This window comes from Miscanthus floridulus, chromosome 9 (genome assembly GCF_019320115.1).
Source record: "Miscanthus floridulus cultivar M001 chromosome 9, ASM1932011v1, whole genome shotgun sequence".
NCBI classification, from domain to species: Eukaryota; Viridiplantae; Streptophyta; class Magnoliopsida; order Poales; family Poaceae; genus Miscanthus; species Miscanthus floridulus.
In genome coordinates this window covers 47,997,147-48,015,888 of record NC_089588.1, presented here as the reverse complement: position 1 = coordinate 48,015,888, position 18,742 = coordinate 47,997,147, and the positions used below count along the sequence as shown (strand labels likewise).

The following is an 18,742-nucleotide window of genomic DNA, read 5'->3' as shown; positions in this document are numbered from 1 at the left end:
ATTATATTCTTGTGGGTTTGTCGTCCGTCCCCGAGGCGGATGCTCTAGTAAGAGGACTCCTGATGAAGATAGAAGTTCTTGGCCACTGCTAGAGTAGTAACCAATAGCATAAACATGATGTTTATGTTATAAGTTACCTTCGTTTGCCTCATATCCAATGGTTGAGGGGTGGGCGGTAGGTGGTGATAGTCCTCTCCGTCCTTCGTAATCTCCCACGCCCGGATACGGAGTAGAGCTAGAGGCCAGAGGTGCTTGGCAGACCAAGTATAAGCTAGTGTCCGAAGTAAGTTTATAGTGACCAAAGCTATCTTAACTTAGTATCTCTACCCTTAGAAATTCATGTATTTGTCTGATATGCTAATCCCAGTATAGATATACAAGATAAGCCTGCTCTAGTTTAGGTAAATTCTTTTATTCTTTATTCTTTCTTTTATCTTTATCCTTGAGATTGGCCTAAGTGTGTGTGTCACACTATCCAACATTTATCCTGGCTTACCCCTATTATGAACTTTGGTCTATTGTACAGTCATGTTATCTTGACCATATCCCTACTAGAGACTTTTGTGCCATGCCTTCCTTTGGAAAAATATAAATGAACAATACCCGAATACTTCCGGGTGAAATGCTACAATGATATATCCGTGCACTTGTGGAATATTTCTACATGTGTTCAGAAATATCATCATGGCATTTCTAGTGCCATTACTAGGATATACCAATCCTAGTGATTACGCTAGGAAATGCCAACAAGCATTTCTGGCATTGTTGCCGGGGACGGCACTGGTTAAAAGAATCTATTAGGACATGTTCATGATAGTATGCATGTGTAGTAGCCATTGCTCATAATAGGAAAACTTTGCTTGTTTTCTCCTATTGTGGGTGAAAATAGGATAGTGTATGACTGGTTTCGTCTTGCTAGGAAACTCCATCGAAAATCTAGAAGCACTCCTAAGGAAGAACCGGTCTTGTACTGCTTCTTTTTCTACTACTCCTTCAACAAGCGAACTAGTCCCCTAGCACCAACCGATACTCCATCCTTGGCCAAGTCACTCCGTGGCTACTCCATCCCCGCTGTTACCAATGTGCCCATTAGGCCCGCTGTCAACACAGGTGCAGGAAATTTCGAGCTCCGAACTGGCCTCATCACGATGGTATGGTTTGCCTAGCGAGGACACAAACGCACACCTCCAACACTTCCTTGAGCTGTGCACCACCACCATCATCAAAGATGTCGCACTTGAAAGAATCATGCTCCGTCTATTTCCCTTCTCCCTCGTGGAGAAGGCGAAGAAGTGGTTCTACAAGGACAAGGAAGCTATCAACACGTGGGCTAAATGCTCCACGGCGTTCCTCATGAAATTCTTCCCCATAGGCAAAACCAACGCCCTGAGGGAAAAAATTTCAAATTTCTAGTAGAATTCCATGGAATCTATTCCCGAGGCATGGGAGAGGCTGTAGGAATACATCCAAGCATGCCCACACCACGTGATAGAAAATTGGCTCATGCTACAAAACTTCTACGATGGGTTAACCCCCGTGTCAAGATGACACATTGATGCCGCTGCTAGAGGAGCCTTCCTCTTGCTCACCATCAATGGAGCTATGGCTCTCATTGAGGAAATAGTGTCCAATCAATGCTGGTGTGATGAGAGGCTCAAAGATGAACAACAACAAGGCATGCATACCGTGAAGAAGATGGATATGCTTGCCACAAAAATGGACATCCTGATGAAAAGGCTTGACATGTGTGCCGATGAGAAAGAGGTGATGTACGACACCGTCAAGGCCATGGACATGCATATGACATGCGAGGTCTATGGTGAAAATGGACATTCGAGGAACGACTGCCCTAGAACCCGTGAAGAAGTGCTGAACGACAACCATGAGTTTTGTCCATACGGAGGTCCAGGGTGGAATCAGTCGCACCCACAATATCAGAAAGGTAACTTTGCTTACAATTCAAATTTTGCAAATCAACCTTCCTGGATAGATCTTGTGTTAGGGCAAGCTCAAACAAACGAAAACCTAATTAAAAATCTTGCCTCAAACAATAAAACTTTGGAAAACATTAATTCAAATTGAGAAGGGTTAACTTTTTCCTTTGAAAATCAATTAAGCCTTAATAAAATGTTTAAAAATCAACTAGCTCAAATTGCTGCTTTGATTCCTGCATATGATGTTTGAAAAGATCCCGGGGTAACCCAAAATTTCATTTAAAAATATCAATGCGGTAATCACGAGGGATGGTAAGTCCACTCGTGATCTACCATATCATAACCATGCAGAAAAAGCCAAGAAGCACGGGGGTACAACCCCAAACCTTAGTCTTTGAGCTAGCTTGGGGGAGGACCCCGACAAGGTAACATGTATCTTGCACTCTCACCACTTCTCATTACCTTGCATAAAAAAGAGAACCATAAGTTTGAAAACCATAAGTTTCTCTTGTTCACCGTTTAATGATTTCACCTCCGTTGGATGAATCTTGTTTATCCTTTCATGCTTCCTATCTCTGTGCTAGCATGTTTTGGTTTAGGAGTTTTGGTTATACATCTTTGAAATTAAGCATGGTGCTTAGTTTAAAGTTTGGATGTAATGATCATGCTTCTATAGGCTTTTTAATTTAAGCATGGTGCTTAGGTTAATTAGCCCGCCTTGATCAAATTAGACATGGTGTCTAGTTTGATTATTGAACCAAAATTGTTAAGTATAGATATTGGTTGACTATATGGACTAACCCTTGCAGGAATCTATCAACTTCATGAGGGTAAGTCTTTGAGATGACAATAGAGATGAAAATTTGTTTGGTGAACCTTGATTAAAATAAATAAATATATATAATAATAATAACCAAATAATAATAATAGTAATAATAATAACTACAACAATTTTTATTCCACTCCACATGTGTTGTAAGAATGTTTAGTTTCTCCCTTATTGAAATGATGAATAGTTGCTCTGTCTTATAATTCATTTGTGCCTAGTTTATAACGTAGCTTTCCCCAAGATTTGAGTTTATTGGCTAAAAATGTCTCATCCTAAAAACTTGAAACTTGTTGGTTACAAATGCTTAATCTAGTCTAAGTTGTGGGATAGGAAATGGTGCAACAAGATTTTGCTATGACTTTGTTCAAGAAAGACTTGACATCTAGAGTTTTATTTTCAAAATGCTAAAATTAAAAGTTCCTCAATGATTAAAATTCCTACCAAAGCCATATGACACTTTACAACTGGAAACCCTTAGTCATATGCTACTTGTTATTATATTGAGCTTTTTCAAATTGTTGTGACCCTTGTTGAGATTCTCGTCATGCACCCATGATCAAGATTCACGTACACCCACAAATAAAAATGCTAACTCTTACACTGAGAGTTACGCAAAATCATGTTTTTTCTATCCACCAAATAAAAACTCCATTCATATTTTTCATGAGTCTCTCTAAAAAAGTTTTCATATGCCAAAAGGAAGTATGGGCTATGCTAAAAAAGAGAGAAAGAAAAAATTCCATGCCAAGGGGCGTGAGAGAAAAAAGAATGCATGCCAAAAAGCATGAGAGAAAAAATAATAATAATCCCTTGCTAAAAAGCATGAAGTAAAAAAGAGAGAATGAAAAGAAAGAAATAAGATATCCCATACTTTCAAATAAAAGGCATTCATCAAAAAGAGTGTCATGATCAAAGGAGTGCAAAAATAATTAGAATTAGGAAGATTTCAAAACTCCACACACTTGCACAATCTTGATCAAAGTGTATGACTTGCATCTCCTTGGATCCGGTTTTTGACTTAGCAATATTATGTGATGCAAGTATGTCTCGCTTTCATAACTACCAAAAACTCCACATAAGCCTTGTAGATGGTAGGATGAAAAGAAAAGCAACATCAAAAGCCTTTGGTGAGGAGCAAAAACACTTTGAGCGATTGAGTGAATCATTTAAGGAACTTAACTTTGTTTTACAAAACTTTCAAAACCTCCGGAAAGAAAGTTGATCAAAGACAAATGATAAGCATTTCTATGAAAACTGTTTTGTCTTGTAACCACCCAAGACTTGGAGAAGGCCACAAAGCCCCTGTCGACATAATATCGTCGATAGTCCTCTGAGGGGTATCCCATGAAAGTAGATTGATCGACATAGGTGTGCGTAATCAAGAACAAGAAGGCAATAGAGACACAAGAGTTAGACAGATTTGGGCCATCTACACGATGTAATACCCTACTCCTATGGTCTGCTGGTTTGTATTGGCTGTCGTATGATATTGCATGTGTTTTGAGGGGGTCCCCAACCCGCCTTATATAGCCAGGGGTAGGGTTACAAGTCAGTTAGACCTAGGAGATAATCGGTAAGTAATAATAGATTACAGGAATCATGGGATTGAGCATATCCTAACAGATCTTGTAGCATCTTCAGGATATCACCCTTGATGTCTTGCGGTACACACCGAGCAGCACCGTGCACCGTAAGTCCTTGTCTTGTGGGATGGACCACCCCTGGCGGCGCATCCCATGTAGTCTACCATGGGTATCTAGTGTCATACCCCCCACAATTAGTCCCTGAGTGCCTTGTATCCTCTGTGCAAAGCCGTCTTGAGCTTATCTGAGCAGGTGTAAACAAAGCCGAGCAGTCAGACTCATAGTCTGACCACCCTAATGAGTCGCTAAGCAGTTGTGGACTGTAACTGACCAGCTTAACTGTCCGGCCGAGCCTGGGCTTTCCCAAGTAAGGCTTGCCAGAAATATGTAAGGAGCTCAAGTTCAAAATTAAAAATTTCCTCGCTGTGAACCAAGCGTGCCCACTTAGAGTCCGACACCGAGAAAGGGAGATAATCTTCTTCAACTTCGAGAGGCACGTAGTCTTCCAATGAATAGATTAAAGAAAACACACTCACCACAAGGTGAAGTGTGCCCACTTAGTCCCTGAGCCTGACAGTAGGTGACATGGTCATGTGGTGTCAGGGTCTAGAAAGTAGAAGAAAGACAGAAGTCCAGCCAAATAGGCAACCAGTCCATGGGTTGAGCCCTAAAATGAAAAGCGCACATTCACCGCAAGGTGAAGTGTGCCCACTTAGTCCCCAAGCCTAACAATAGGTGACGTGGTCATGTGGTGCTAGGGTCAGAAACAACAGTAACTAGAAAAAAGTCCCTAGTATGGTGAGAAACCAAATCATAATGATGACGTAGTCCCCAAGCCACAAGTGAAAATCTTGGATAAATCAAGAAGTGTCGATTACTCAAATAGTGGAGAAAAAACCAGAGTAATGATGTACAGTAGAAATTACTGAGCCTTGATGGTATTGCGGAGAGGTCGGTGAATATTCGGTGTGCAGTACTAAGTTGTGTCGAAAAATGGGCAATATGGCCAGTTGTTGCGTGGAAGCCCAGATAACGACCTAGCACGCCGCTTTGGGGAATTCGGAAGGGCGCAAATCAGCATGGTGTGGTTTCCCAAAAACCCTTAAATGTGAAAAGTCGGGAGGGTGTCTTTGTAACTGTGTCGCCGCACTCCGCGCTCCCACCATTGCCACTCCGTCACTTTGTCTTCCTCCTCGCCCTCGCACTGCCCCATTCACATTCACACGCGCTTCGCCACTAGGGCTAAAAAGCTTATGTAAAGGGACCAGTTTTGATCCAGATCTGAGGGATGGTGCCGAAGAGGGGATGTGGTAGCGTGAAGAAGGCGGCCACCGGGGTGAGCCATGACAAGGAATGGGTACCATCACTCATGGGGGAGACAGAGCTCAATGAGATGGTGGAGGCAGGCATTCTTCCTGATTGTATCACTATCGGATGGCGTCCGGCCAATGGTGAGCCATATCCGATGCCACACACCGACAAACTCATTGTATTCGAAGATTACTTCTAGCGTGGATTAGGGCTTCCGGTACACCCTTTCTTGCGAGATCTGTTGGAGTATTGGGGAGTCAGCTTATGTAATCTTCATCCGAACACTATTTTGCACATTTCTGTGTTTATCCACTTCTGCGAGGTTTATCTTGGTGCTTTGTAGGGCATAGCGCGGACTGTTGTACAGCGACAATAGTTGATCAAAAGAATGAAGCCCCTCGTCGAGGAGAACGAGAAACTGAGGGAGGCAATGAAACTAATGGAGAAGAACGTCCAGAGGGCCCAGCGCAAAAGGGATTTTGCTGAATCAAACACCAAGGACCTGAAGTATCAAAAGGGGACCCTGTCCAATTAGTTGAGAACCATCTCGGTGCAGCTGAGGGACACGTCCGAGCAGCTAAAAGGCATCTTCGAGTAGAAAAAAGGTATCCCTAATCGGTGAACTTGTTCTGCATTGTCGACCAACCATAATATAGCCGCTGTTTACTATGTTTGTAGAGCAAGATGTGGAGCTCGGCCGGCTACGTCAAGTCATCGGTCAACTCCAAGAGAAGGAAAAAGCATCTGGACGAGCGAAGAAACTAGCCAAGGATCAGGAAAATGAGTCGTTCATGATGGGGTTATTGCTGATATGATTTCTTCGTTTGACGAATCCTTTTGGTGTCTGTAGAATACTGTCGAAAAACGAAGGCATAGTTCGATGCGCTGGAGCTGGAGGTAAAAATCTAGACGAGAAAATTTGACGCTGTGGTGGCCGGAGTTAGGCCAGTGCTTGACTATATCGATATGGAGGTAGCTTCTCAGCCCGACGACAGGCCACCCCATACAGACGCCATCATTGACAGGTGCAAGGCGGTGTAGGAGAACTTCAAAGGCTTCAACTGAGATGCCGCTATCTCTGTCGTGATGCATGCCCTAGCGGTGGTCTGGTCCCACTACCTTGTGATTAATCTTTGAGCGATAAGAGCCGAATTCGCCAGAGGGACTAGTGCGATGAAAGAGGAGCAGCTGAAAGATGAGGTGGAGGACGCAGCGACGAGGCTGGCTGGCGATGTCGATCTGTTCAGTGAGGTAGATGGTGATAGCCAAGCTCAATGGCCTAAGTGGGGAGGAACCTGTATGGAACAACTAGAAAGGGGAGTTAGATGCACAAGGGCCTAAGCAAACATTTGTGTATTTGTATAAATGTTGTTAGGAGACATCATATGCATGTTTAGGCAACTGGCTAGCGCTTGCGATGAAAAGGAGACGCGTTGTTAACCCTAACACATTTATACGTGGTATGAATAGCGTCCGACCAGTTGGTTTATTACTGAGCTCTTGGCCTTGTCTTGCCCGTATTCCATAACATCGAGCGCTTGTGCCCGTGCACATGTAGGAGAGACAGACATGACCGAGGAACCACTACCAACCACCCATAACACAGAGCGCTGGAGCTCGTAGCATGTGTAGGGAGAGATCGGAGACAGGGTTTTCTCCAAGGAACATAGAGCTAAACGTTTGTTGCTCAATGGTTGGTGGAATATCTTAAAGATATTTTAGTATGGAGAAACGGGGCGAAGCATTTATGGAGATCACGTATAATTGTCGAAGTTTGTTAAGGAGTAGCTTGGAGTTGGTGATTGTAAACAGAGATCAGACTCGAGTGGAGAAATAATGGAGACAATTTATGGCGATGAAAACTTTATTCATTATGGAGTGAAGTGTACATATCTGGTGCGTTTCAAGGATAGAAACGTATAAGGTGCTCGATGTGCCATGAATTGGGGGATATCGATGCCCTCCATGTCACAAAGCTAATAAGACCCTGGCCAGGTAACCTCTTTGACCATGTAAGGCCCTTCCCAGGGGGAGGATAGCTTGTGCATCCCTTTGGTTTTCTGCTTTCTACGGAGAACGAGGTCACTGACCGCAAATGAACGACCTTTGATATTGCGATTGTAGTATCTTTGTAGGCCTTCTAGGTATTTGGCTGTTTGGATGCAAGTGATTAGGCGTTCTTCTTTGGCTCTATCGACATGCTCTGTTCGAACAGCTGTGGCTTGCTCTTCATTATAATGCTCTACCCTAGGTGCTCGATAGGCAATGTCCACAGGAAGTATGGCCTCTGAGCTGTAGACCAAAAAAATATGGAGATACACTGGTGTTGTGAGCTTGAGTGCATAGTCCCTAGACCATAGCTAGGAGCTCTTTGAGCCATCTGCCTAGATGCTTTTCCTCTTTTTGGTATAGTCTCTTTTTGAGGGCATCGAGGATCATGCCGTTTGCCCGTTTGACCTGGCCATTGGCTCTAGGATGGGCAACAAAGATGTATTTGATGGAGATGCATCGGTCTTCGCAGAAGTCCCAAAAATGGTGACCAGTGAATGTAGTTCCGAGGTCAGTGCTAATGCTGTTCGGGAGACCGAATCTATGGATGATATCTTTGAAGAGCTCGACTGGCTTCTTTATAGTAGCCAAAACAAGTGGCTTGTATTCGATCCACTTTTAGAACTTGTCAACGACGACGTATATGTACCGAAAATTGCCTGGCGTAGGCTTGAAAGGCCTGATCATGTCGAGTCCCCAGCATGCAAAAGGCCAAGAAGCTAGGATGGTCTGCAATTCCTGCGCTGGCACGTGTATTTGCTTGGCAAAAAACTGACGTCCTTCACAATGTCGAATGAGGTTTTTTGCGTCGGAGATGGCCATGGGCTAGTAAAAACTAGCTCGAAAAGCTTTGCCGACTAGGTTTCTAGAGGCCGTGTGATTGTCATAGGAGCCAGAGTGAATTTCAAGAAGTAATTTCACTCCCTCTTCTTGGGTGATGCAATTATGCAGTATCCTTTCCTTGGCGCTTTTCCTCATCAATTTCTCATCTACCAGTACGTAATGCTTGCTGCGACGGGTGAGACGTTCAATTTCGGTCTTGTCAATGGGCATGTCGGTGCTAGTTAGGTACTTGATGAATTGTTCCCTCCAATCTACGGCCGGTGAAGGTACTGCAAGTACCAGCTGCTTGGCGGGGGGGAGGGGATTTCTTGAACTTCCTTCTCTTCCTTAATAGATGGCATAAAGAGGTCTTGAACGAAGACCCCTGGTGGAATCATGGCACGAGAAGAACCTATCTTAGATAGGTGGTGGGTGAGCTGATTTTGGTCTCGTACCACGTGGTGGTACTCGATACCGTAGAACTTTCCTTCGAGTTTCCTGATCTCAATGCAGTATGTGTCCATCTTCTCACTAGAACAGGACCAATCTTTGTTGACTTGGTTGATGACTAGAGCGAAGTCTCCGTATACCATGAAGCATTTGATGCCGAGATCGACGGCTATATAAAGTCCATGGAAACATGCTTCATACTCCGCGGCATTGTTGGAAGGTGGAAAATGAATTCGGAGGACGTAACAGACCTTGTCCTTAGTCAGAGTAATGAATAAAATGCCAGCACCAGCACCATTGATGTTGAGGGCATCGTTGAAATACATCACCCAATGCTCAGGGCAAGCAGTGGGGATGGGCTCTTGGATCTTGGTCCACTCAGCGACGAAGTCATCCATCACCTATGACTTAATGGTTGGCCTACTTCTGAATTCTATGGAATAAGTGCCAAGCTCAACTGCCCACTTGATGATGTGGCCATTGTCCTCTTTGTTACGGAGGATGTCCCCTAGAGGGAACTCAGTGACCACGACGATCTTGTAGTACTCGAAGTAATGGTGGAGCTTGCACGATGCGACCAGAATGGCTTATAACAGCTTTTGAACCTAAGGGTAACGAGTTTTGGACTCATTAAGAAGCTCACTGATGAAGTAGACCGGACGTTGCACCTTATAGGTGTGTTCGACCTCCTCGCGCTCGACAATGATAGCTGTGCTAATGACGTGTGGGGTAGCGGCAATGTAGATCAATAGGGTTTTGTCTAGTTGAGGCACCATCATGATCGGGGGCTTTGTTAAAAACAACTTGAGCTACTCGAAGGCCGTATCAACCTCCTTCGACCAGGAAAAGCGCTTGGAGGCCTTGAGTAGTTTGAAGAAGGGTAGTCTCTTTTCGCCGAGGCGTCATATAAAGTGGCTGAGAGCAGCCATGCACCCTGTGAGCATCTGTATATCCTTTACATAGGTCGGCCATTTCATATTGGTAATGGCGGAGAACTTGTTGGGTTGGGTTCGATACCACAGGCACTAACGATGTAGCCTAGGAGTATGCCGGATGAAACTCCAAAGATGCACTTTAAAGGGTTCAACTTCCATCTGTATCTTTTTAGGTTGGTGAACGTTTCTTCGAGGTCGGCGATGAGACTGTCGACGGTTTTGGATTTGATAACCACATCATCAATGTAAGCTTCGATGTTGCAGCCTATCTATTAGTCAAGGCACATCTGGATGTCCCTTTGGTAGGTCGCCTCGGTGTTTTTGAGTCCGAAAGACATGGTGGTATAGCTATATGCACCGAAAGGCATGACGAATGATGTTTTGATCTGGTCATCCTCTTTGAGGAATATCTAGTGATAGCCGGAGTAACAGTCAAGGAAAGAGAGGAGTTCATAGCCGGTAGTGGAGTCTACAACCTTATCTATCTGAGGCAGACCAAAGGGGTCTTTAGGGCAGTGTTTGTTGAGATCAGTGTAATCAATGCACATTCTCCGTTCTTTATTCTTCTTTTGAACAAGGACTGGGTTGGCCAGCCACTTAGGATGATACACTTCTTTAATAAATCTGGCCGCAAGGAGTCATTTTATTTCTACTCTAATAGCCTCATTCTTGTCTGGCGCGAATCGTCGGAGCTTCTGCTTGATTGGCTTGGCGGGTCGGTGAGACATTCAAGGAGTGCTCGATCTTCTCCCGTGGTACCCCTGGCATGTCTGCAGGTTTCCAAGCAAACATGTCAGCGTTGGCACATAGGAAGGAGATGAACGTGCTTTCCTATTTGGGGTCGAGATGAGCCCCAATCTTGGTGATCTTGGTGGGGTCATCGAGGCCGAGGCCGACCTCCTTCGTTTCCTTAGACTTGGCAAAGGCACATGGAGGCTCCAGCGCTGGGATCTCCAGGCCATCGATGGGCACCATCTTGGCGTCAGCGACCATACTGGCCATCTAGATGGAGAGGTCGGTGGCTTCGGTGAGGGAGAGACTCTCTGTTTCGCAGGCGTAGGCGATGGAGAGGTTGGCCCGTAGAGCTAGAACTCCTGCAGGCGTGGGCATCTTCAATACCATATAGGCATAGTGCGGTATGGCCATGAACTTGGCTAGAGCTGGCCAACCAAGTATGGCGTGGTAGGCGGTGTTGAAGTTGGCGATGTAGAAGTTGATGTGCTCGACATGAAAGTTGCTAGCCATGCCGAATTGTACCTGGAGGGTGATCTCTCCAAGCGGTCGGGATGCCCTGCCAGGTACCACCCCCAGAAGGAGGAGTTAGAGGGTGTGAGGTCTTCTACTCCAAGGCCCAGCTCCTTTAGGGCTTCGGTGAAGAGCAGGTTCAGGGCGCTTTCGCCATCGACAAGTACTTTCCTAAAGAGTACTTTATTGATAGTTGCATCAAGAACGAGGGGGGAAACAACCTATGTAAGGGATGTCCACCCACTGGTCAGCCCTGCTGAAGGTGATGGGGATCTCAGACCAGGGGCGATAGCTGGTGTCGGCGATAGCATCTTCTATGTTGACGGCGAGCACCCGGCGGGCGGTGAGTTTTCGATCTCTTCTGTTCTCGATGGTGGCGAGGCCCCCAAAGATAGTGGTGACCACTTTGTCATGATCCTAGAAGGCGTTATTGTTGTCCCCAGGTGGTCGGCAACCTTTGACTCCATTGTCGTTGTTGTCGTCCTTCTTTTTGGCCTAGAACTCCTTAGCCAAGCCAAGGCAGTCCTTCATCTTGTGCTTGCTATTCTTATGGAGGGGGCATAGGCCTTTGAGGATTTTCTTGTACTACTCATCATAGTTATGTTTGGCATGAGGTTCGTCAATGATGGCGATGATGTTGTCTGGTCGACGGCGGTGATACTGACCAGCTTTAGACCCTTCTAGCTGATCGTAGCCACTGTCCTAATGGTGGCCGTGGTCATCATAGCGGCGGTCACTGTGGCGTCGTTCATTGGGGCGATCGTTGCTATGACAAATTGGGCGGTGAGTGCCTGCATCCTCATTGAAGTGAACTTCGACCTCTTCAGCGTCGGCATATTGATCTGTGGTCGTGATCATCTCACCAATCCCCTTTGCTGACTTAAAATTGAATTTGGAGTGGATTTCATGGTGATGGAGTCCTCTGACAAAGGTGGTGATCACTTCTGCTTCCATGATGTTAGGAATAGAATTCCTCATCTCAGAAAATCATCTAATGTAACTATGGAGGAGCTCGGACAGTTTCTAATAAATGCGATTTAGATCGTTCTTGGTGCCTGGCCGAGTACACATAGCCATGTAATTGTCGGTGAAGACCTTCTTCAATTGTTCCCAAGATTCGATGGAATCTGGGGCAAGGCTAGTTAGCCAGTTCATTGTAGTCGGTGTGAGCATGATGAGAAGATAGTTCACCATGACACTGGTATCTCCCCTGGTGGAGTAAGCTTGTAGCCACTGTGTGGGGTTCATTCGCCCCTCATAGGGCTCGACCCTAGTGATCTTGAAACTAGGGGCCACTGGAGTGTTTGGAGTGCTCTTGTGAATGCTAAGGGCCCTTCTAGATTGTCATCATTGGGATCAGGAGCATTGCCGACGTTAAGTGGTTGGAGGGCTGCATCTAGATGACCAAATTCTTGCTTGTATTCTTGACGCCGGTGTACTTGCTCCTCATGCCAAGAGAAACAGCGCCCATCGATATGACGTCGTGTGTCCCGAAGGTTGTTGATGTGGTCTCGGACATCTTGATCAACTTCTTGGTCATGATGGCGAGGGTTGTTGATATGGTTCCCCCTAGAGGGGTTGTCTATCATCATAATGTTGGTTGGTGAAATGGCTTCTACCGGGGCGGCGATCGGATCTTGGCGTGGCGGATTGGTGATTTTAGCTTGTCGAGTAGGAAGGTCCCTGATCCTAGCGGATCTCGTTGACCTAGCAGTGCATAGCTTTAAGCATTGCAGTGACCTTGGCGACTTCTGGCGTTTGATCGAGCCGAGCGAGGTCTTTAGCGGCCACTGCCAAGTTGGTGCTTGGGTTCTCGTAGACATCATGGCCGTCAACATGGACGAATTCATCATTGAGGTTGCGGCAGAGTGGGCATGGCCTCCCTTGCAAGTCAAGTTGTTCTCCATTGTGAGCAGCCTCGGCTAGCACAATGGTGGCCTCATTCACTCAGTGCTACGCACGGTTGGCATTTTTGTTGACGTGAGATGCGTGGTCCTCATCGGTTTCTCCATCCCACGGAGGGCTATCGATGGTGACATTAAAAATCCCACCTCCACGGATGGGTGGAAAAGGAGGTTGGGCGGCGGCAGTTTTCGTGACAATCACTGTAGAGCCCTAGGGCTTAGAGTCTGGATTTTCCTCTAGAATGGTGTGGAGGGATTCTTCGAGGTGTTGGCCGATTTGTAGCATGTTAACAGTCGGTGAGAGCTAGCCAGCGATCAGGTCGGCGAGAGGATAGATGTCTCCAATCTGGGTGGCAAATTTGTCCCTTAGGGCATCCTAATGGATGGCGGCCGTATCCCCTAGAGTTTACAAATTAGCTTCTGATAGATCGGAACCAAAAGGTGGTCAGCGCTGAACCAGAGTGGCCAGAGCTGATTCCTTGTGGGTGAGGCAGTCGGTGAGCTTCTAGCTAACCTGATCGATAGATGCGATCATATTGTCATTGTTGACCTGCTTCCTCGAGTAGTGGGGCAGCAGGCAACGAGTTGTTGGTGAAGATGACCTCAAAAGTGGTTCTAAGATTAGATATGCTATTGCAGGCGTTGGTGTGGTCGGCATAGAATCAATCTACACTAGCTTGATGATCTCTCCATCTCCGTCAGCATTGATGACCCAAGAGATCGATCCGACCGTAAAAATTTGGCTGGGCTTTGGAGAGGACAAAGAGCCTAAAAAGTGTACCATCTTGTTCGTCATGGAAACAACATGCACACCCCTACCTGGCGCACCAACTATCGATAGAATATTGTCGGTAGTCCTCTGAGGGGTGTCCCACGAAGGTAGATTGATCGGTAGAGGTGTGCGTAATCAAGAACAAGAAGGCAACAGAGACACAAGAGTTAGATAGGTTCGAGCCATCTGCATAACGTAATACCCTACTCCTATGGTCTGTTGGTTTGTATTGACTGTCGTATGATGTTGCATGTGTTTTGAGGGGGTCCCCTACCTGCCTTATATAGCCAGGGGGTAGGGTTACAAGTCGGTTAGATCTAGGAGATAACCGATAAGTAATAACCGATTATAGGAATCACGAGATCGAGCATATCCTAACAGATCTCGTAGCATCTTAAGGATATCGCCCTTGATGTCTTGAGGTACACGTTGAGCAGCACCGTGCACTGTAAGTCTTTGTCTTGTGGGCTGGACCACCCCTGGCGGCATAGCCCATGTAGTCTGTCATGGGTATCTAGGGTCATACCCCCCATAGCCCCGTAGGTAATGAGTTAATGAAGGGTGGATAGAATGTCGATTTATTCAAATCAAGGAAGAAAATTTTGTTATAGGCATGGCACTTTTGAAATATAATCGACATAGTAGCAACTCCTGGTCAACAACCAATGTCTTAGCTTTTGCTTGAGGATGAGCAAAGGGTAAGCTTGGTGGATTTTGTTGGCGGTTCTTAACGATAAAATCCAACTGCTAATTATAATCCAAAAAGGAGGAAACTAACATGTTATACACATATACACCTTTACTATTAACATGATTCCATATGTATTGGAGACTTGCTATTTTACAGGACACACATGCAAATACAAGCAAAAAACAAGACAAAAGGCGCAAACCGGAAAGCATAAAGCAGAGTGTGCAATAGAATAAAAGGAAAAAGACCACCTACGCAACAAAACTAGTCTGAGCACCAGCATGGAAAGAGCCTAATGTGGAAGAACCACCCGAAATAACATGCTTTCAGAGGTGCTCATCTTCCACTAGACACTAAGCACCCTGAAAGTTAGCTGCATCAGATAGTTCCGTCGAGCACACCCCATGGGAGAACTCGAATCAATCCATGTTTTATCTCTAGAATCCAATACTGAGAACAGGCTTACAATACTTAGTCCATTTCATACAACAAGGGTTCTTGGAAATTATTTATTACAATTCCAGGGTTCAGAGTGCAATAATTAAATAGCGGAATAAAAATAAACATCTAGCAGAAACGATACAAGGATCCGTCTGTGCCCACCAGAAGAATCCTCCACACAAGAGTTACTACTCAAGCTGCACCTGCAATAGGGTAAAATAAACCCTAAGTACGCAATGTACTCACAAGACTTACCTAACTAGTGAGAATAGTTTCTTGAGTCCAAGGGGTATGATAGGAAATATGGGTTTGCTGTTTACTTTTTGTTTGCGAAAAGCATTACTAGAAGTACGTCCTTAAGATCAAGTTTAATTAGCAGTCATGATTACTTCATTAGCTAACCATTTTAGGTAAGCACCTGTACTACCTTCAAGCAAGGGTTGAGCAATGAGAACTATTTTACCATCTTTCATATTCCAGTTCTTACTACGATGCTAGACCATAGCCAAGTTGTACCGTCTCACAGAAATGACAATTTATGAACTAATGTATTCTAGCTGGGTACCCCAAAACACACGCCCCGTTTGTACCCCAGGCACAAACAAGACCAACCTATTCCACTACTGTCATAGGGTCTAGGTCCCCGTCCAAACTTGGACTCCAAGCCCCCACACTTGAGACTCGGTCTCAATATGGTGCTTAGACCTCCACCTTTCCCCACCTCCAATTAGTCAGTCCATAAAGAGCTAGAACCCACGATAAGAGTGTAATGAGCCTTCCTGCTCCCATAAGCAAGTATGTGCTTAGGATAATAAGTCTATGACCTGACTACCATCCACAGGAATGGACGGTCCTCAATCAACATGGACAGGGAAAATAGTATAACCAATCTAAGCCCCGTGGCCACGGGACACAACTTGTCACACCCACCATAACCCATACCATATCCCTACCCGGTCTCCATTTTTCGTGAGTAAGGGCAGGTTACTCACGCTACCGAAAATCTAAGCATAGCATCTACTCGAACCTACACTAGTAAGACTCATAGGACAGATATATCTATGAATGTGGTTTCCATAAAATTCCTGTAACATAAATGCACATCATATATATATTCAGTGATTATAAAAAATAAGGGTTATGCACCGGGGCTTGCCTTGGGCAGGCGTGGTGTCAGTGGAGTCAGTCGGTGGTGGCTTTGGGACCTCCTCTCTCATGAGGATCTCCTCCTCATATTCCTCGATGATCTCCTCGAACTCGCGATCATATGTGGTCACTATCTCCACCAACTCATTCTCTGCATGCATGCGATGATGATGCAACACTTAGCATTTAGGCAACAACAACTCTTAAAATAAGAATACACATACTAAACTACTAAGCTAGCTCTAATGACTAAGATACTAAGCTAACTATCATTTTCATCAAGCAAGGTGTTGGGTTCAACTAACAAACCTTTAGCTTAGCAAACCAATGATATATCTTTATTTCTACTAATGATTTAATGTATATTGAAACAAAGAGCATTTAACTACCCTAATGCTTAGTCTATTCTAAAGCTACAAAATTATAGTGAACACATAATAATACAATGAAACTGCAGTAAAAATTTTAGGATCAAAACTATCACCAATTCACCACAAAAATTCCTACAATAATCAACTTAATAATATTAAGCATTCTCATACAATTTAATAGCTCTTAGTGTCAACACATATAAACATGAACTAAATATACCAACAGATAGATCACAATTTGAGGAACCTAATAAAATTTGTTTCACAATTTTTGGACACCTACATGATTTTATATTAATTACCAAAGATTAGCTCAGAAATTAAATTAGAAAACTATTTCTAATTCCTTAGGAAAATGAAAAGTGAATCTCCCGTGTGGCCCACACGCGTGGCCCGTGTGACATAGCACGCGCGGGCAGCGGCCCGGTTTCACGGCCCACACAAGGCTGGCCCAAGCGTGAGGCGCCCGCGTGCTAGCGCTTTATGCAAAAGAGGCCTTGAACTTCTTCCAAATCACAACTAAGTACTAACACTATTTCCCCCTCTCATAGGCCTTCTCACTTAAGGCCCCGACCTTTCCCTAATTTAGCCACACGCACCCCTAGCGACTCAGCGCATGGCAACGCGGCTGGTAGTGACATGGCGCGACCGCGCTAGCCATCAGAGGCTCGCGCTGGCCCGTTGATCGGGCTGACCTTCAACTATGGTCCAACTGCCTACACCAAGCAGCGACGCGGGGCAGCGAGACACGCTAGAGTGAGCTACAGCGATGCGCGGCCATCCATGGCGGTGACGCACCCACTTCGGTGAGTTGGGACTGCTACGGACCTAATTGGCTAGTGAGTGAGCATCAGGAGACTACCATGGACCAGGACAAGGTGATGGTTCGGGTGGAGGATGAAGGAGGAGGGGTGGCCACATGAGGTCGAGTCGTGCAGCGGCACACCATGGGGGCATGGTTGAGTCAGCGGCGATGAGGAGGCAGTATCGGTTCCTCTGGCGGGTGCAAGGTGGAGAAGGAGGTAAGGCGATGCTAGTAGTGCAGGTGAATTGGTTTGGAGTGGTGGTAGGAGGGCTGCCATTGGCACCTGCTGATCACGGCCTTATCAGCCCGACGGGGGGAATGCTCCAAATTGGAGCTTGGCAGTGCATGCTTCATGGCTGGGTGGGGTTGGGCAGCTGGAGAACTCACTAGCGGGGCCATAGAAGGGTGGAATTGATTTGAGATGACCTCTCGCTGTATAATGTGCTAGTGTGGCTCTGACAGCGGCGGCAAAGGGAAAGACGGAAGGGTCCGAGCATTGGCCATCCTCACCTTGGCAGCTAGCGGTCGACCGGACTCGCGACCATGCCTGCGCACTCACTACGTGACACGCGACCATGCCATATTCATGCGCGGGGAGGTAGGTGGGGGCATGCCCTGCGCGGCCATAGTGCCATTAAGGCGAGGCGATGGCGTGAGCATAGTCGGGACATCCCACGTGCCTACGGTGGCAGAGCGAGCGGCAACAGCACAGCACGACATCATGGTGGCGTCGGTAGCAACAACACAAGGTCGGGTAGTAGTGCGTGGATGTGACAATGAGGTGATGGCGCCGGCAGTGGCTTCATCGCGGCACGGTGTGGGGCAGGCGGCAGTAGCAGCTCTGCGCGGCGGGGCCAGCGGTGACCGGGCCATAGCCAGGCTAGAGGTAGCCATGGCCGGTCATGCATGGCAGCACACACACACATGACCAGCGCAGTGACACCGAGCGCGCGAGCTAGGTGACCGCATCCACCCGGTGAGCCAGCCCGAGAACATGTCGTGCACACATTTTAAAGCACCCATAACAACTAAACAGTTGCTTTAGGAACCAAACCATCTTCACCATGCTCAAGATGGCATGTGAGGCTACCAACCCAAGCTAAAACATGACACCACCTCCTAACTCGATTTCACAAAATAAATCACCAAACATTGCATTGTCTTGCTGTTTATAAACTTTTTTATTGAATAGCTTCTCATTTAACATTTTTATTGATCATCTTAAGTTACAAAAATGTTATCTACACATTCCATCACATGTATTATCACATAAACATGATACTTATGGCATGATTTGGTAATTTGTTTAGGGCGTAACATGAGGGTGTTACACCTAGGCCTAGCCACCACTAGCCCACCTGGCAAAGGCGGTGGCCAGGCGAGCCAGCCAGGGTGCGGCCACACCCTAGGTGTGCCCATACCCCAGGCAGCGTGGCCCAGGCCTAGCTTCCTCA

At 46.0% G+C, this 18,742-nt stretch overlaps 1 non-coding gene across 1 annotated transcript; it reads right to left on the bottom strand.

Annotated features, from left to right (window-relative positions):
• Nucleotides 1-1,383: 1,383 nt before the first annotated feature.
• Nucleotides 1,384-1,490, bottom strand: LOC136484464 (small nucleolar RNA R71). Its single transcript, XR_010765983.1, has one exon. It is a non-coding gene; the product is annotated as a small nucleolar RNA R71 (small nucleolar RNA).
• Between the last annotated feature and the right edge of the window lie 17,252 nt (nucleotides 1,491-18,742).